The following is a 15406-nucleotide window of genomic DNA, read 5'->3' on the forward strand; positions in this document are numbered from 1 at the left end:
ACTCATTGGGAGTTTTTGGTGAACTGACAGCTACCTCTTGATTTTGAGTTGAACTGCGACACATCTGGCTGCCATTTTGGAGTATGGCCCAAAGGCTTTGATTAGGTAATTCAGTTGTGTTTGATTAAAGATGGTATTGCAATCTTCAGGGAGGGGGGCCTGCAAGAGTGTAACTGCGTCCCCCCTCTACTTAGTAGGCCTTTCCACCTGTCGAGGAGCTCCTTCAAGGTATGAAGAATTTCAACTGATTTAACTATGGAGAAGTGAGACACTAAAAGAAAAAATTGGCGAAAATGGCCCACAGAAGGCATTCTTACAAGGTAGTGTGATCGAGCGGTCTAAGGCGCTGGATTAAGGCTCCAGTCTCTTCGGGGGCATGGGTTCAAATCCCACCGCTGCCAAGAATGCATTTTAGAAGGCACCTGTGAAAAGACTGGAGAAGTGACACTGCTTGCTCCCAGTCTCTTCAAAACTCAGCCGTTTTTGCTTTCCTTGGCCGAACTCGGCGGGCTTCAGAGCCTGACGATGAAGGTCCACACCCAACAATTTCTCTATTTCTGAAATTTAATGGCCAGAGAATGGCCCACTAGAGTGGCCAAACCGGGGTAGCGTGGCTGAGGTGTCTAAGGCGCTGGAATTAGGCTCCAGTCTCTTCGGGGGTGTCGTTTCGAATCCCACCGCTGCCAGCAGAGGTGTTAATGAGGGCCAGACACCTAAAGTGTGCTCTGAAAAGGTGCAAAAGCGGCTGAAAATATGCACGCTCTAAAATCAGAGACAACAATAACTTGCAATTATTATAATGACACTTCAAAAATGATTTTTAAATATAATAATAATGTATAGCACACAGGGGTGCCCAATCCTGCTCTGTGCAGGACAGTCGATCGGCAGGAATGAGACTTGTTGGTGAACTGACAGCTACCTCTTGATTTTGAGTTTAACTGCGACACATCTGGCTGCCATTTTGGAGTAGCCAAGCCAGGGTAGCGTTGCCGAGGGGTCTAAGGCGCTGGATTTAGGCCCCAGGCTCCAGTCTCTTCGGGGGCGTGGGTCCGAATCCCACTGCTGCCAGCAGAGGTTTTAATGAGGGCCCGACACCTAAAGTGTGCTCTGAAAAGGTGCAAAAGCAGCTGAAAATATGCACCCTCTTGAATCAGAGACAACAATAACTTGCAATTATTATAATGACACTTCCAAAATGAATTTAAATATAATAATAATGTATAGCAGGACAGTCGATCGGCAGGACTGAGAGTTTTTGGTGAACTGACAGCTACCTCTTGATTTTGAGTTTAACTGCGACACATCTGGCTGCCATTTTGGAGTATGGCCCAAATGCTTTGATTAGGTAATTCAGTTGTGTTTGATTAGAGATGGAATTGCAATCTGCAGGGAGGGGGGCCTCCAAGAGTGTAACTGCATCCCCCCTCTACTTAGTAGACCTTTCCACCTGTCGAGGAGCTCCTTCAAAGCATGAAGAATTTCAACTGATTTAACTATGGAGAAGTGAGACACTAAAAGAAAAAATTGGTGAAAATGGCCCACAGAAGGCATTCTCACAAGGTACCGTGGCCGAGCGCTCTAAGGCGCTGGATTAAGGCTCCAGTCTCTTCGGGGACGTGTGTTCAAATCACACCACTGCCAAGTCTACATTTTAGAAGGCAATTGTGAAAAGACTGGAGAAGTGACACTGCTTGCTCCTAGTCTCTTCAAAACTCAGCCGTTTTTGCTTTCCTTGGCCGAACTCGGCGGGCTTCAGAGCATGACGATGAAGGTCCACACCCAACAATTTCTCTATTTCTGAAATTTAATGGCCAGAAAATGGCCTACTAGAGCAGCCAAGCCGGGGTAGCGTGGCCGAGGGGTCAAAGGTGCTGGATTTAAGCTCCAGTCTCTTCGGGGGCGTGGGTTCGAATCCCACCGCTGCCAGCAGAGGTTTTAATTAGGGCCAGACACCTAAAGTGTGCTCTGAAAAGGTGCAAAAGCAGCTGGAAATATGCACCCTCTAAAATCAGAGACAACAATAACTTGCAATTATTATAATGACACTTCAAAAAAGAATTTTAAATATAATAATAATGTATAGCACACAGGGGTGCCCAATCCTGCTCTGTGCAGGACAGTCGATCGGCAGGACTGAGAGTTTTTGGTGAACTGACAGCTACCTCTTGATTTTGAGTTTAACTGCGACACATCTGGCTGCCATTTTGGAGTATGGCCCAAAGGCTTTGATTAGGTAATTCAGTTGTGTTTGATTAGAGATGGAATTGCAATCTGCAGGGAGGGGGGCCTCCAAGAGTGTAACTGCATCCCCCCTCTACTTAGTAGGCCTTTCCACTTGTCGAGGAGCTCCTTCAAGGCATGAAGAATTTCAACTGATTTAACTATGGAGAAGTGAGACACTAAAAGAAAAAATTGGCGAAAATGGCCCACAGAAGGCATTCTCACAAGGTAGCGTGGCCGAGCGCTCTAAGGCGCTGGATTAAGGCTCCAGTCTCTTCGGGGACGTAAATTCAAATCCAACCGCTGCCAAGTGTTCATTTTAGAAGGCAATTGTGAAAAGACTGGAGAAGTGACACTGCTTGCTCCCAGTCTCTTCAAAACTCAGCCGTTTTTGCTTTCCTTGGCTGAACTCGGCGGGCTTCAGAGCCTGACGATGAAGGTCCACACCCAACAATTTCTCTATTTCTGAAATTTAATGGGCAGAAAATGGCCCACTAGAGTAACCAAGCCGGGGTAGCATGGCCGAGGGGTCTAAGGCGCTGGATTTAGGCTCCAGTCTCTTCGGGGGCGTGGGTTCAAGTCTGCGACACATCTGGATGACATTTTGGAGTATGGCCCAAATGCTTTGATTAGGTAATTCAGTTGTGTTTGATTAGAGATGGAATTGCAATCAGCAGGGAGGGATGCCTCCAAGAGTGTAACTGCATCCCCCCTCTACTTAGTAGGCCTTTCCACCTTTCTAGGAGCTCCTTCAAGGCATGAAGAATTTCAACTGATATAACTATGGAGAATTGAGACACTAAAAGAAAAAATTGGCGAAAATGGCCCACGGAAGGCATTCCCACGAGGTAGCGTGGCCGAGCGGTCTAAGGCGCTGGATTAAGGCTCCAGTCTCTTCGGGGGCGTGGGTTCGAATCCCACCGCTGCCAGCAGAGGTTTTAATGAGGGCCAGACACCTAAAGTGTGCTCTGAAAAGGTGCAAAAGCAGCTGAAAATATGCACCCTCTAAAATCAGAGACAACAATAACTTGCAATTATTATAATGACACTTCAAAAATGAATTTTAAATATAATAATAATGTATAGCACACAGGGGTGTCCAATCCTGCTCTGTGCAGGACAGTCGATCGGCAGGACTGAGAGTTTTTGGTGAACTGACAGCTACCTCTTGATTTTGAGTTTAACTGCGACACATCTGGCTGCCATTTTGGACTAGCCAAGCCGGGGTAGCGTTGCCGAGGGGTCTAAGGCACTGGATTTAGGCCCCAGGCTCAAGTCTCTTGGCCCAAATGCTTTGATTAGGTAATTCAGTTGTGTTTGATTAGAGATGGAATTGCAATCTGCAGAGAGGGGGGCCTCCAAGAGTGTAACTGCATCCCCCCTCTACTTAGTAGGCCTTTCCACCTGTCGAGGAGCTCCTTCAAAGCATGAAGAATTTCAACTGATTTAACTATGGAGAAGTGAGACACTAATAGAAAAAATTGGCGAAAATGGCCCACAGAAGGCATTCTCACAAGGTAGCGTGGCCGAGCGCTCTAATGCGCTGGAGTAAGGCTCCAGTCTCTTTGGGGACATGAGTTCAAATCCCACCGCTGCCAAGTGTTCATTTTAGAAGGCAATTGTGAAAAGACTGGAGAAGTGACACTGCTTGCTCCCAGTCTCTTCAAAACTCAGCCGTTTTTGCTTTCCTTGGCCGAACTCGGCGGGCTTCAGAGCCTGACGATGAAGGTCCACACCCAACAATTTCTCTATTTCTGAAATTTAATGAGCAGAAAATGGCCCACTAGAGTAACCAAGCCGGGGTAGCATGGCCGAGGGGTCTAAGGCGCTGGATTTAGGCTCCAGTCTCTTCGGGGGCGTGGGTTCAAATCCCACTGCTGCCAGCAGAGGTTTTAATGAGGGCCAGACACCTAAAGTGTGCTCTGAAAAGGTGCAAAAGCAGCTGAAAATATGCACCCTCTAAAATCAGAGACAACAATAACTTGCAATTATTATAATGACACTTCCAAAATGAATTTAAATATTATAATAATGTATAGCACACAGGGTTGCCCAATCCTGCTCTGTGCAGGACAGTCGATCGGCAGGACTGAGAGTTTTTGGTGAACTGACAGCTACCTCTTGATTTTGAGTTTAACTGCGACACATCTGGCTGCCATTTTGGAGTAGCCAAGCCGGGGTAGCGTTGCCGAGGGGTCTAAGGTACTGGATTTAGGCCCCATGGCTCCAGTCTCTTGGCCCAAATGCTTTGATTAGGTAATTCAGTTGTGTTTGATTAGAGATGGAATTGCAATCTGCAGGGAGGGGGGCCTCCAAGAGTGTAACTCCGTTTCCCCTCACTTAGTAGGCATTTTCACCTGTCCAGGAGCTCCTTCAAGGCATGAAGAATTTCAACTGATTTAACTATGAAGTGAGACACTAAAAGAAAAAAATGGCGAAAATGGCCCACGGAAGGCATTCTCACAAGGTAGCGTGGCCGAGCGGTCTAAGGCGCTGGATTAAGGCTCCAGTCTCTTCGGGGGCGTGGGTTCAAATCCCACCGCTGCCAAGTCTGCATTTTAGAAGGCACCTGTGAAAAGACTGGAGAAGTGACACTGCTTGCTCCCAGTCTCTTCAAAACTCAAGATTTTGCTTTCCTTGGCCGAACTCGGCGCGCTTCAGAGCCTGACGATGAAGGTCCACACCCAACAATTTCTCTATTTCTGAAATTTAATGGCCAGAGAATGGCCCACAAGAGTGGCCAAAGAAGCGTGGCCGAGGCGTCTAAGGCGCTGGATTTAGTCTCTTCGGGGGCGTGGGTTCGAATCCCACTGCTGCCAGCAGAGGTTTTAATGAGGGCCAGACACCTAAAGTGTGCTCTGAAAAGGTGCAAAAGCAGCTGAAAATATGCATCCTCTTGAATCAGAGACAACAATAACTTGCAATTATTATAATGACACTTCCAAAATGATTTTAAATATAATAATAATGTATAGCACACAGGGGTGCCCAATCCTGCTCTGTGCAGGACAGTCGATCGGCAGGACTGAGAGTTTTTGGTGAACTGACAGCTACTGTCGTGGCTAATTGCTGGTCTCTGGTCCTGATCAGTAGTTTTTCAGAGTCTAGTAGGAGTTAGTCTTCAAAAAGTTTTCAGAGTCGAAGTTCCAGGTCTCAGAAGAAGAACTTTATTGAGCAATTCAACAAAGTGAGATGGTCAGCTGAATCATCTGATCTTACAGTGGTTGAAACATAGATTTTATACATCTTTCTTATCGCCAGTGTCCAATTAGTGTTTGTACCGTTATCTCTTACACATTGCTCCTCCTTGGTATCACGCCACCATTAAGATCACATGCTCCGAGGCCTTATTTCTATTGGTGGCGGAGTATCACATGTATAGTTTTTAAAAAAATATTACATCATATATGTTTTTTAGTACTTTTCTGTACCTTGCACCAACGTCATCTATGCATTAAAGGTACTTTTCCAACTCTACATTGCCCTATGGCTAGGGTGACCAGATTTCTCAGAGTGGAATACGGGACAGACACAGAACCCACAGACCTACAACACCTACTGCACACATACAAGTATTTACACTTAATAATATTGTTAGCTATGTAAAAAAATAAATGTAGACTTACATAAAATTGCAGATCAGTGGGAACAAGATGGTTCTTGTTTTGTATTTTTCACTGGAACCAATTTTTGCCAGCGTGCGCTTGTCTTTTAAGAGTTTATCATAAAATGCGGAGCAGTCCAGTCCTAAATTAATTCGTACGAAAAGCATTGCCTTCATTGTTGTTACACTCAGTCGAGATTTTTCATCCGTCCATGATGCATTCATTAACGAGAACACACGCTCCACAGGTGCAGATGTACCAGGCAGGCATAAAACAAACTCCACAGCCAAAGATAAGACTCCAAAGTTGAGTGACTTGCTCCCCATCTCACTAAACACGTCTGTCCATCTATCAGACACAGCCACCTTGTTTTTGTTCCACTCAGTGATGTGACAAGTGACAATGTTTTTAGCACAGGCCCACTCATCAAAGAGCATGGTTTCGGCAACTGATGTGAGAGCAGGTATTCTTGAGTAGAACTTGCTGAGGCTGCTCTGAATGTCTCTCCATTCTGGAACACTTCTCAGTAGGACCCACTCTAGTTCTCTTGTATTCTCCAGTGAGCAGCTCCAATTGTCAAGGTAATGCACTGATGCTGAGTAAAAGCTTCTCACTGCACAATAAAAATCATCAGCTTTTATGTCACCAGCTTCAACAAGGGTGTCTAACTGTGTTTTGATGTCAGAGGGAATGAATGATTCCTCCAGCCTGGCCTGCAAGACATTTCTCAGATCATAAATGTGCAAAGCCACTTCTGTGGCAGATATATTTTCTTGCTCTACTGTCGCCAGTGCACGATGGAAAGCTGCAGTTTGCTTAAGTGCAAATCCAAGCCAAAGTTTTGTGCAAGGGCTGCTGAATGTGTCTTTTAGAAACTTTGGCCACTTTTCTTGAGAAAGAAAGTATGCACGTAGACCATCAAAAAGGTGCAGAATTCATTCAAGAGCTGGACCAAGAGAGAGGAAACGTGTGCTGCCATGCTGCAGTAATTTTTGATAGTCCAGCTGTACAAAGTCACAAAACTCCTTGAGCTCCCTTACGCGCACTGTATAGATATGAAAGTATTTGTATACCTTCACAGCAAAACACTCCAAATCAATTGGTAAGCAATCCACTGCTGTTTGCAGGGTATTGTGGATGATGTGTGCATTACAGCCAATGCCCAGAATATCCCTTCCTAGCTGCATTTGCAGCTTTCTCCAGATATTGCCTTTACCAGCTCTTTTAACACCACCAAAGTTTGTGTTAGTGTTATCAGCACAAAGTGCAACTATTTTCTGATCAAGGCCTTGTTTTTCAATGACATGGGAAATGTAGGCAGTTTGCAAATCAGTTGTCTCACCTGGCAGAGATGAACATTCAATTATCTTGACCTTTACACCCTCTAGTGGCTTGAAGTATCGCACAAGCACAGGAAACAATTTAATGTCTCTGTGGTTGGATGCATCCACAGTTAATGTGACACAGGAGCACTTGTCCAAATCATGCTGAACTTCTTCCTCTGACAAAGGACCAAGAACGTTGCATATTATAGCCTCAGATTTAGTGCGAGCAGAAGAAAATTTCGGATCATACAATTTCTTGATCAATTTTGCAGTGCAGTCAGCTGACCGAAAACTATGGCCATGAATAACAGAATGGTATGCAAAAAGTCCTTCACTTGCATGCACTTTATCAGATTCGCAACTTTGCTTCACAAAAAATTCGCTGACACTTGGAGTAGCACACTTACTTTTAGCAGCGTCCATGTGCTTATTTGTGTGCATATGCTGCGTAATGTCGGCTCGGCCTCCGTGAGCAATGGAAAAGCGAGCCCCGCAAATGTTGCATCTTAATTTACTTGCCTCTGATAGTGACTCTCTTTTGAGAAATTTAAACTCTTTTTGAAGATCCTCATTAAATGTACATGTACGCTTCTTTGACATCTTTGCACCTGAGTCAAGCTTATCCGTTTGCTCTCGTCTCGTATACACTTAACTGTGACGTCGGATTCCGCCTTCACTAAATGCAAGTTGATTGAGTGAATTGTGATTGGATGGAATTGTCCTTCTGCCTTCTCTTATTGGATGGAAAATGTTTTCTCTATGAGGAAAATATATGAGGTGATTTGCTAGTTTTATTATTAGGCTATTTCGAAGAGTACTCGCGCTATCACTCAGGAAAAAATAAAATAAAATAAAAAACCTAAAATATATATTAACGATGAAATACGGGACAAAACATGATTTTTTCATAATAAGTCGGGACACTAAAATTAGAGTTGAAATACGGGACTCTCCCGGGAAAAACGGGGCGTCTGGTCACCCTACCTATGGCCTACTGTTGCTCAGCATTACAGCATTCAGACTTGAGCATCAGATAGAGGAGGGGTAACAGAATTCTCCAACACATCCCCCCTTTGGGACTAACTCTAGTCCCACCTTCAATTTTCCCAGGATGTATCTCCATGAGCAGGTCTCTTTCATATCCTACCAATATGATACATTTAGACCATCCAGTCATTCTACCAATAGACCTGTTATCACAGAGGTACACCCTGGAGGAAGAGTGAGACCAAACATCTCCACCCCCATTTGTCTGGAGTGGAGTAAAAGATCTCGCCTTCCTGTCAAACCATCATTCTCTATATGGACAAAGCAGCTTCAAACATTCCGTGTATTCATCATACAGTGTATAGTCTCGAAGTTACAATTGTCCCACGATGCCAGAGGAACCATGCAGGCGCTTCCTGGTGGCCCGTGGCGCTATCTGGGTTGCTACACCGTTGCCAGAGGTGCCCTGGCAGTGCCTAGGGCGCTATCTGGTGTTGGAGCAGACAGCGGGTTTTTAAACCACCAGTTGAGTCTGCCCTTTGTTGAAACAACAGTAGATGACCGCGCTTGCAAATAATTCCTCTTTTACATCTTATATACAACAGTTCCAGTAGTCTAAATGCACACAATGTCAAGGCTTCTTCGTTTTGTTACTGTAATATGCCCATATATGTAAAAAGGTGGATAAAGTGATCTAAAAATAACAAAAACACTCTCATTTCTTTTGCATACAATTACATCACCTCATATCACGGGTAATGTTCTGTTTTAAACCTTCTATTTCCCTTCAGTCTTGCATTAAAATTTGTGACAGCAGTGTGATTATATAAAAACATATCTTAACATGATTATAAGTATAGGATATACAGGACGGGGGCCCTTAAAATAAATGCATAACTGCCCATCTTACTAACTCCCTACTCTACCCATGCATGTTCTAACAAGCTTCCTATTTTTACCCCCAAAAAGAAAGACAGAGTTTTCTAACTCCCTCTCTTGTCAAAAAACAAAGTCAAAAACCTTATAACAAAATTAACAGGTACCCCCAGTCCTTTTACCTTTTTTCATTAGAACTCATCTAACTCATCCAGGCCTGGTCCAATAGGATAGACTCCTGAGTTGCATCCAATGTCAACTCTGTCTCGGTTAACCGACACATTGATCATCTGCTTGGCTCGGGTCATTGACTGAGCAGCTGCAGTGGCCAACATGGATCTGAGAAAAGGTATAACGCAACAGAACAGCAGAAGAGCAACAACAACAACCACAACTATTATTATCCCCACCTTAATCAGCCACTCTTTCCAGGCTCCAAACAAAGAATCAAACCAGTATCCAATATTTCTGTCCCTTCCCGCATTTTCAGCAGCCTCTTGTCTTAGCGCCTTCAGTTTCTTCATAGCCCTAGTGAAAGTTCCATCGGGGGCTGTGTTATTAGGAATAAAGGTGCAGCAGTCAGTCCCAAACATTACACATACTCCTCCTTTATCTGCCAATAACCAATTCAGGGCTTGCCTATTTTGCCATGTCATTTTGCTGGTGGCTTTTAATTGTTGGCCTAGCGCCTCAAGTGCATCATCCGTATAATTAATAAATCTTTGCTGATTGTAGTATATGTAATTTATACATTCAGTATTCTTATTAACAGGTACCCATAGAAGAAATGATTCAAACCCTGACTTTATTTCATCCCTAGCCTTAAATTCATGTGGTATTCCTCTAGGCTGTCCAATTGCATCAATTTTAACATTGGGATCTGGGGTATAAGCTCTCTTAGCTCTGTGCTTATGTCTACTCAACTTTTCTATCGTTTCTTCCTCATTGAGATCCCAGTTTACAATTCCTATTCCTTGAGCTAGCCTCACCCTGGCACAGAGTCCTTTCCAATCAACTAGGGTGGCTCTTAGTCGTTTACCCCCACATAGCCAAAAGAAATCAGCTACTGCTTCAGTTTGATTTTCAAGTGGTCCAATCAGGGGAAAGGATAAGGTAGCATTCTCGCAGTTTTCATGAGCACCTGTTACAGACATGTTTTTATTTATTGTTGCTGTGGCATATATTGAGCTAGAGGATTTATATACGTTTGTCTCGTTGTACATCTCATAATCCAGGTGCCAAATTATAGCACATTTACCTTGAAAGGTTCCTACATTTCGATAGCCCATAGTTTTGTTAAAACATTCATACTCCAATGTTTTATCCAGAATGTAATTTTGTGGGGTCTCCTAATTGGCTTTATCTATTCTTACGTCAAGCTCCTTGCATGCACTTCCCCAACCCTCCTGGTTATAAAATCTTTGATAATAGTGGTTCCCTAACATGGCCAGGCACTCAGCTGGACAGTATGGAATTACATGTCCAGTTCTGTTACAATATTGTGAATTAAATCTGGCACACTGCATGTAGTCATATTGGTTTGGTACTATTCTTAACTTCTTCAAAGGTGAGGGTGAGCATAATACACATGTGCCTTGTTTTACCTGTCTTACAGTATACACTGCCCATTTATACCATTCATTATGATAGGCATCATCCAACAGTTTTTCTTTTTGTAGTTCTACTTCCAAATCAACTTCAGTTTGGGTATAATCTTCATGAATAGTCATAGCTTTCTGCAGGGATCTTTTTACATTATGTCTGCGTGCTTTGTTACCTTGTGTTGGTTGAGTCAGGTTAGGGTGACTTATCCCACTCAAAGCTTGAGAGGTCTGGTAATTCAGTGTCTGGGGGATTAATTTCTGGGAGGTCAATGTCTGGGAAGTCATTTTCTGGGAGGTCGATTCCTGGGATGCCGATGTCTTGGAGGTTGAGTGTGACAAAGTTGTATGGTTCATCAGCAGAGGGTCCTTCTCCAGGGGATTGTTCGCCTGGAGGCATTGTGTCTGGGGAAGCTGCTGCATGAGGTGTATCACCAGAAAGACCAATACTAGGAGCTCTCTCTCCTTCAGGCTCCAGGTCCTCTGAAGGCTGTCCATCATTCCGCTCCGGCATTTCATCCCTTGGCTCAGCGTGTTCAGTCTCCCTAGAATGAGGTTCATCAATGTTAATATCTTCACTTTCAGTTCCCTGCTCTTCTGGGGCATCTTGAGCTATCTCCTCTTGACTCCCTTCCTGACTATCTATTTCCTCCTCTTGCCTTCTAGGTCTCAGCCTTGGGACTCGGGTGCAATGATTCAAATGATACCAGGTTGTGCTGCCCTCTACCTGTACTGCTGTGGGGGTTGCTCTTACTACAGTATAAGGTCCTTCTCTTCGTGGCTCATTCCACCTTCTCCTAAAGACTCTTAGGTATACCTGGTCTCCAGGTACCACCAGACAGGGAACTTCTTCCTCTTCTCTGGGTCCCCTGTTTTGTTCCTGTGAATGAATAGCTTCATGTATAGCAGTCAATTGTCTCATATATGTCCTTAATTCCAATTGTAACTGTTCTAACGGTGGCCCGTCATAAGGTCCTCTCAAATGAGGCACAGGCATTGGTCTCCCAGTCAACATTTCATGGGGGGTCAGATTAGTGATCCTGTTGGTTTGCATTCGATAGCTCATCAGTGCGAGTGGCAACGCATCTACCCAATTAAGTTTAGTGTCCGCACAAATTTTGTTGATTTTGGCCTTAATAGTCCCATTGACCCGTTCCTCAAGTCCCTGTGACTCAGGATGGTAGACACACCCCAGTCTCTGCTTGATCCTCAACTGTTGTATTACTGCCTTTACCGTTCTTTGAATAAAAGCAGACCCATTGTCTGAACTGATCTGGGATGGGATACCAAATCTTGGTATGACCTCTCTCGTCAGAAATTTTATCACTGTCTGTGCTCCTTGCTCTGCTGATGGTTCTGCTTCCACCCATCTACTGAATCTGTCTATAATGACCAACATGTACCTTTTTCCTCTTACTGCTTTTATCATGTCCACATAATCCATTACTAGATGCTTAAAGGGTCCTTCTGGAACTGGAACAGAGCCTATTGGAGTTGTTGTTCCTTTTCTTACATTGTTCTGTGCGCAAATTTCACATTCACTCAGAAATTCATCTACCCTTGTTTGTAAGTATGGGGACCAGAATCCTTGTCTTTTTATCTTTCTCATAATCTCCCCCCTTCCACAGTGGTCAAAACTGTGGGCGTCAGGTATAAGAATATTAAGCAATGGGGTGGGGGCTATCATAAAACCTTCATGAGACCTCCAGATATTATTAGCATCTCTAGTCGCCCCCCTTTGTTGCCATAAGTGTATTTCAGGTGGTGTAGCTCTGGACTGCATTTGGGCAATACTTTCTATAGTAGGAAGGGGCTGGATCAAAACGGATGGTGCCATTACAGCAGATTGACACCCAGAAGCCAATTTTGCTTGGCTATCTGCGGCGTTATTGCCTTTGATAACAAAATCATTTCCTTTCTTGTGAGCCTGGCATTTGACGATGGCCAATTTGGCTGGAAACATCATAGCATTAATCAATGCAGTAATTTGGTCCCCATGTTGGATTGGGGTTCCATCACTCTTTTTGAATCCTCTTTGTTTCCATACTGCACCGAAAAGATGGCATACCCCATGGGCGTAGGCAGAATCCGTATAAATGTTGCCTGCTTTATTTTTGGCCAGCAGACATGCTGCCGTAAGGGCTTTTAGTTCGGCCAACTGTGCTTAACAAGGCTGTTCACAACGTTGTGTCAGCACAGGAGTAAAATTGTCCCCATCTCGTTGTACAACAGCAAAACCAGCATGATTACCCGAGTGATCTCTAAAGCATGAGCTCCCTACAAAGTAGTACACGTCTGCATCAACAATTGGTGTTGATTCCAAATCTGGTCTCAGACGAGTGAATGCTAGAGAGGCAGCAACACATTCATGAGGTGTTCCTTCCCCCTCTACTGGGACAAAGTTAGCTGGGTTTGTTGTGGTACATCTTTTGATTGTTATATCAGGATAAGTCAACAATGTGGAGTACGCCAAACATCTGGCCTGTGTCAAAACAAAACGTCCCTGTTCCAATAACTCAGCAATCTTATGATGGGTATAGATGATGACTGGATAGCCCATAGTAACAGCAGAGGCTTTCTCAAAAGCAAAGTATACTGCAGCTAGACCTTGTTGATAACATGGTGGGTAGCCTTGGGCTACACTGTCCAATTTGGTGCTATAGTGGGCAATGGGTTGCTTCTTCCGCCCACTGCATGTCTCCTACATCAGGACAGCAGAAGCAAAGCCCTCTTTTCTGTCTGCTACATACAAATGGAAAGTTCTGTCATAATTTGGAATCGTTAATAATGGGGCTGTTTGTAATTCTTTTTTGAGTGAGCTGAATGCTATCAGTGCATCAGGATCCCATTTCAATGGTGCTCTAAGATTTTGGTGACCAGCCTGTCTCATAATGGTCCGCAATGGAGCTGTTTTGATTGCATAATCTTCTATCCAATCAGCACTAAAACCAGTCATTCCCAAAAATGTCATCATTTGACCCACAGTTTGCGGTTGGGGTGCTTTACTAATTCCTTCCAATTGGCTGGGTGATATTGCCTTTGTTTGATGTGCAATTAATCGACCCAGATACTCTACTTGAGGCAAGCAGTATTGCAATTTCTCTTTTGTGGCTTTATGGCCACCTTCTGCTAATTTGGTTAATACTTTAATGGAGTCCTGATGGCACTGTTCCAGCGTTGTTGAACAGATCAACAAATCATCCACATACTGTATTAATGTACTATCCAGTCTTCTAGATCAAGTTTTAAAACTTGGTTAAACACATGAGGTGAGTGTTTAAATCCTTGGGGCATTCTCGTGTATGTGTATTGTTTACCTTGGTTAGTGAAGGAAAAAAGGTTTCTGCTTTCTTCTGCTAGAGGAATGCTGAAAAATGCAGAGCACAGATCAATCACAGTGAAATAGTTAGCAGCAGGTGGAACATTTGTCAAAAGCGTATGTGGGTTTGGCACCTCAGCTGGCCAGTCTTCCACTACTTCATTCACTGCCCTTAGGTCATGCACTAGTCTCCACTTAGATTTATTGGCTTTTTCTACTGGTAAAATTGGAGTGTTGCAATAGCTAGCGGTCTCAATTAGTACTCCTGCCTCTATTAACCCTTCAATTGTTTTTCTTATGCCTTCTATTGCTTCGCGTTTCAGTGGGTATTGCTGTTTCCTAGGCAGCTGGACTCCTGGTTTAATAGCAATTCTCACAGGGTTTGCTGACTTGACTAGTCCTACATCTGTGTCATGCTTAGACCATAACTGTAGGGGCACCCTTTCTTCCATTTCTATCATTAATTCCTTCATTTTAGAGATTGAGTCATGTTGTTGTTCTGTTTCTACAACCAGTTTTGGGGTACCTATCATATTAGTTACACATAGAATCTTTAGGTGTGTTTTATCTGGTGTTTGTAAAATAAAGGGGTTCTCAGTGGCTTCCCACCGTTTTTCCTTAGCTTTTAACATCATTGGACCTAGATCTTTTGCCCGACATCCTTCAATGACGCACAACGTCACATGTGGGACTGAATTATCAACCCTAAACCATGTTCTGGTGAAGTCACTGTCTTCAATTTTTAGTGCTGCCCCTGTTGGTCCTATAATTATATGGTGTGATCTTAAATGCACTTTCTGGCCCTCAGTTTTCTCTAACCACTCTTTTTCCTGTTCTGGATCCCTAAGGGGGTCATATATCATTGTAGGACTGATATTCAGTTTCTGGTGAGGTTGGTTTCAGGAATTGTTCTTTTATATACTTTTCCTATCTATCCAGTGTTTGTCTTAGTCCCTCATCTAAATTCCCAATCCAAAATGCATTAGCTTGTGGTTCCTGTTGATCCATTTCACTCATTACTATCATCTGTTTTATACCTGCACTATCTATATATATCCCTTGGGGAGTGCACCATATCTGTAAATTTAGCTTGCATATTGCATCTCTTCCCAACAGATTGACTGGTGTTTGGTCTGATACTAGCACAGGAATTTTAATTTCAGACTCTTTGACTTTTATGCTGACAGGAGTTGTCATTGGAATTAGCTGCGTTAGTCCCGAGAATCCTACTGTCTTTACATATTGGGCTCAAGCAGGTATATGTTGCTCCTGTATCAAGCATAATAGGTGTTATCTTGTCCTCTATCTTAACCCGCAGCATAGGTTCTTGGTCAGCATTTGATGACAGCATTGGAAGCTGACTCCTCCCCGTAGGATTCTCTGGGCATCCCTAGTATCCTTGGTCCGGGCCACGCCATGGGTTGACGGGGCCAGATACCTGATACTGCTAGTTTTGATTTCCTTGTTGCA

General features: G+C 43.8%; 4 non-coding genes across 4 annotated transcripts; all 4 read left to right on the forward strand.

The window, feature by feature from the left end:
• Nucleotides 1-1847: 1847 nt before the first annotated feature.
• Nucleotides 1848-1929, forward strand: trnal-uaa (transfer RNA leucine (anticodon UAA)). Its single transcript has one exon. It is a non-coding gene; the product is annotated as a tRNA-Leu (tRNA).
• Nucleotides 1930-3070: 1141 nt separating this feature from the next.
• trnal-aag (transfer RNA leucine (anticodon AAG)) lies at nt 3071-3152 on the forward strand. The gene has a single exon. It is a non-coding gene; the product is annotated as a tRNA-Leu (tRNA).
• An 872-nt stretch (nt 3153-4024) lies between these two features.
• On the forward strand, nt 4025-4106 carry trnal-uag (transfer RNA leucine (anticodon UAG)). Its single transcript has one exon. It is a non-coding gene; the product is annotated as a tRNA-Leu (tRNA).
• A 583-nt stretch (nt 4107-4689) lies between these two features.
• On the forward strand, nt 4690-4771 carry trnal-aag (transfer RNA leucine (anticodon AAG)). Its single transcript has one exon. It is a non-coding gene; the product is annotated as a tRNA-Leu (tRNA).
• Nucleotides 4772-15406: the final 10635 nt, after the last annotated feature.

Source organism: Siphateles boraxobius, unplaced genomic scaffold (assembly GCF_051911475.1).
Source record: "Siphateles boraxobius isolate OS27281-9 unplaced genomic scaffold, OSU_SipBor_1 12, whole genome shotgun sequence".
Classification (NCBI taxonomy): domain Eukaryota; kingdom Metazoa; phylum Chordata; class Actinopteri; order Cypriniformes; family Leuciscidae; genus Siphateles; species Siphateles boraxobius.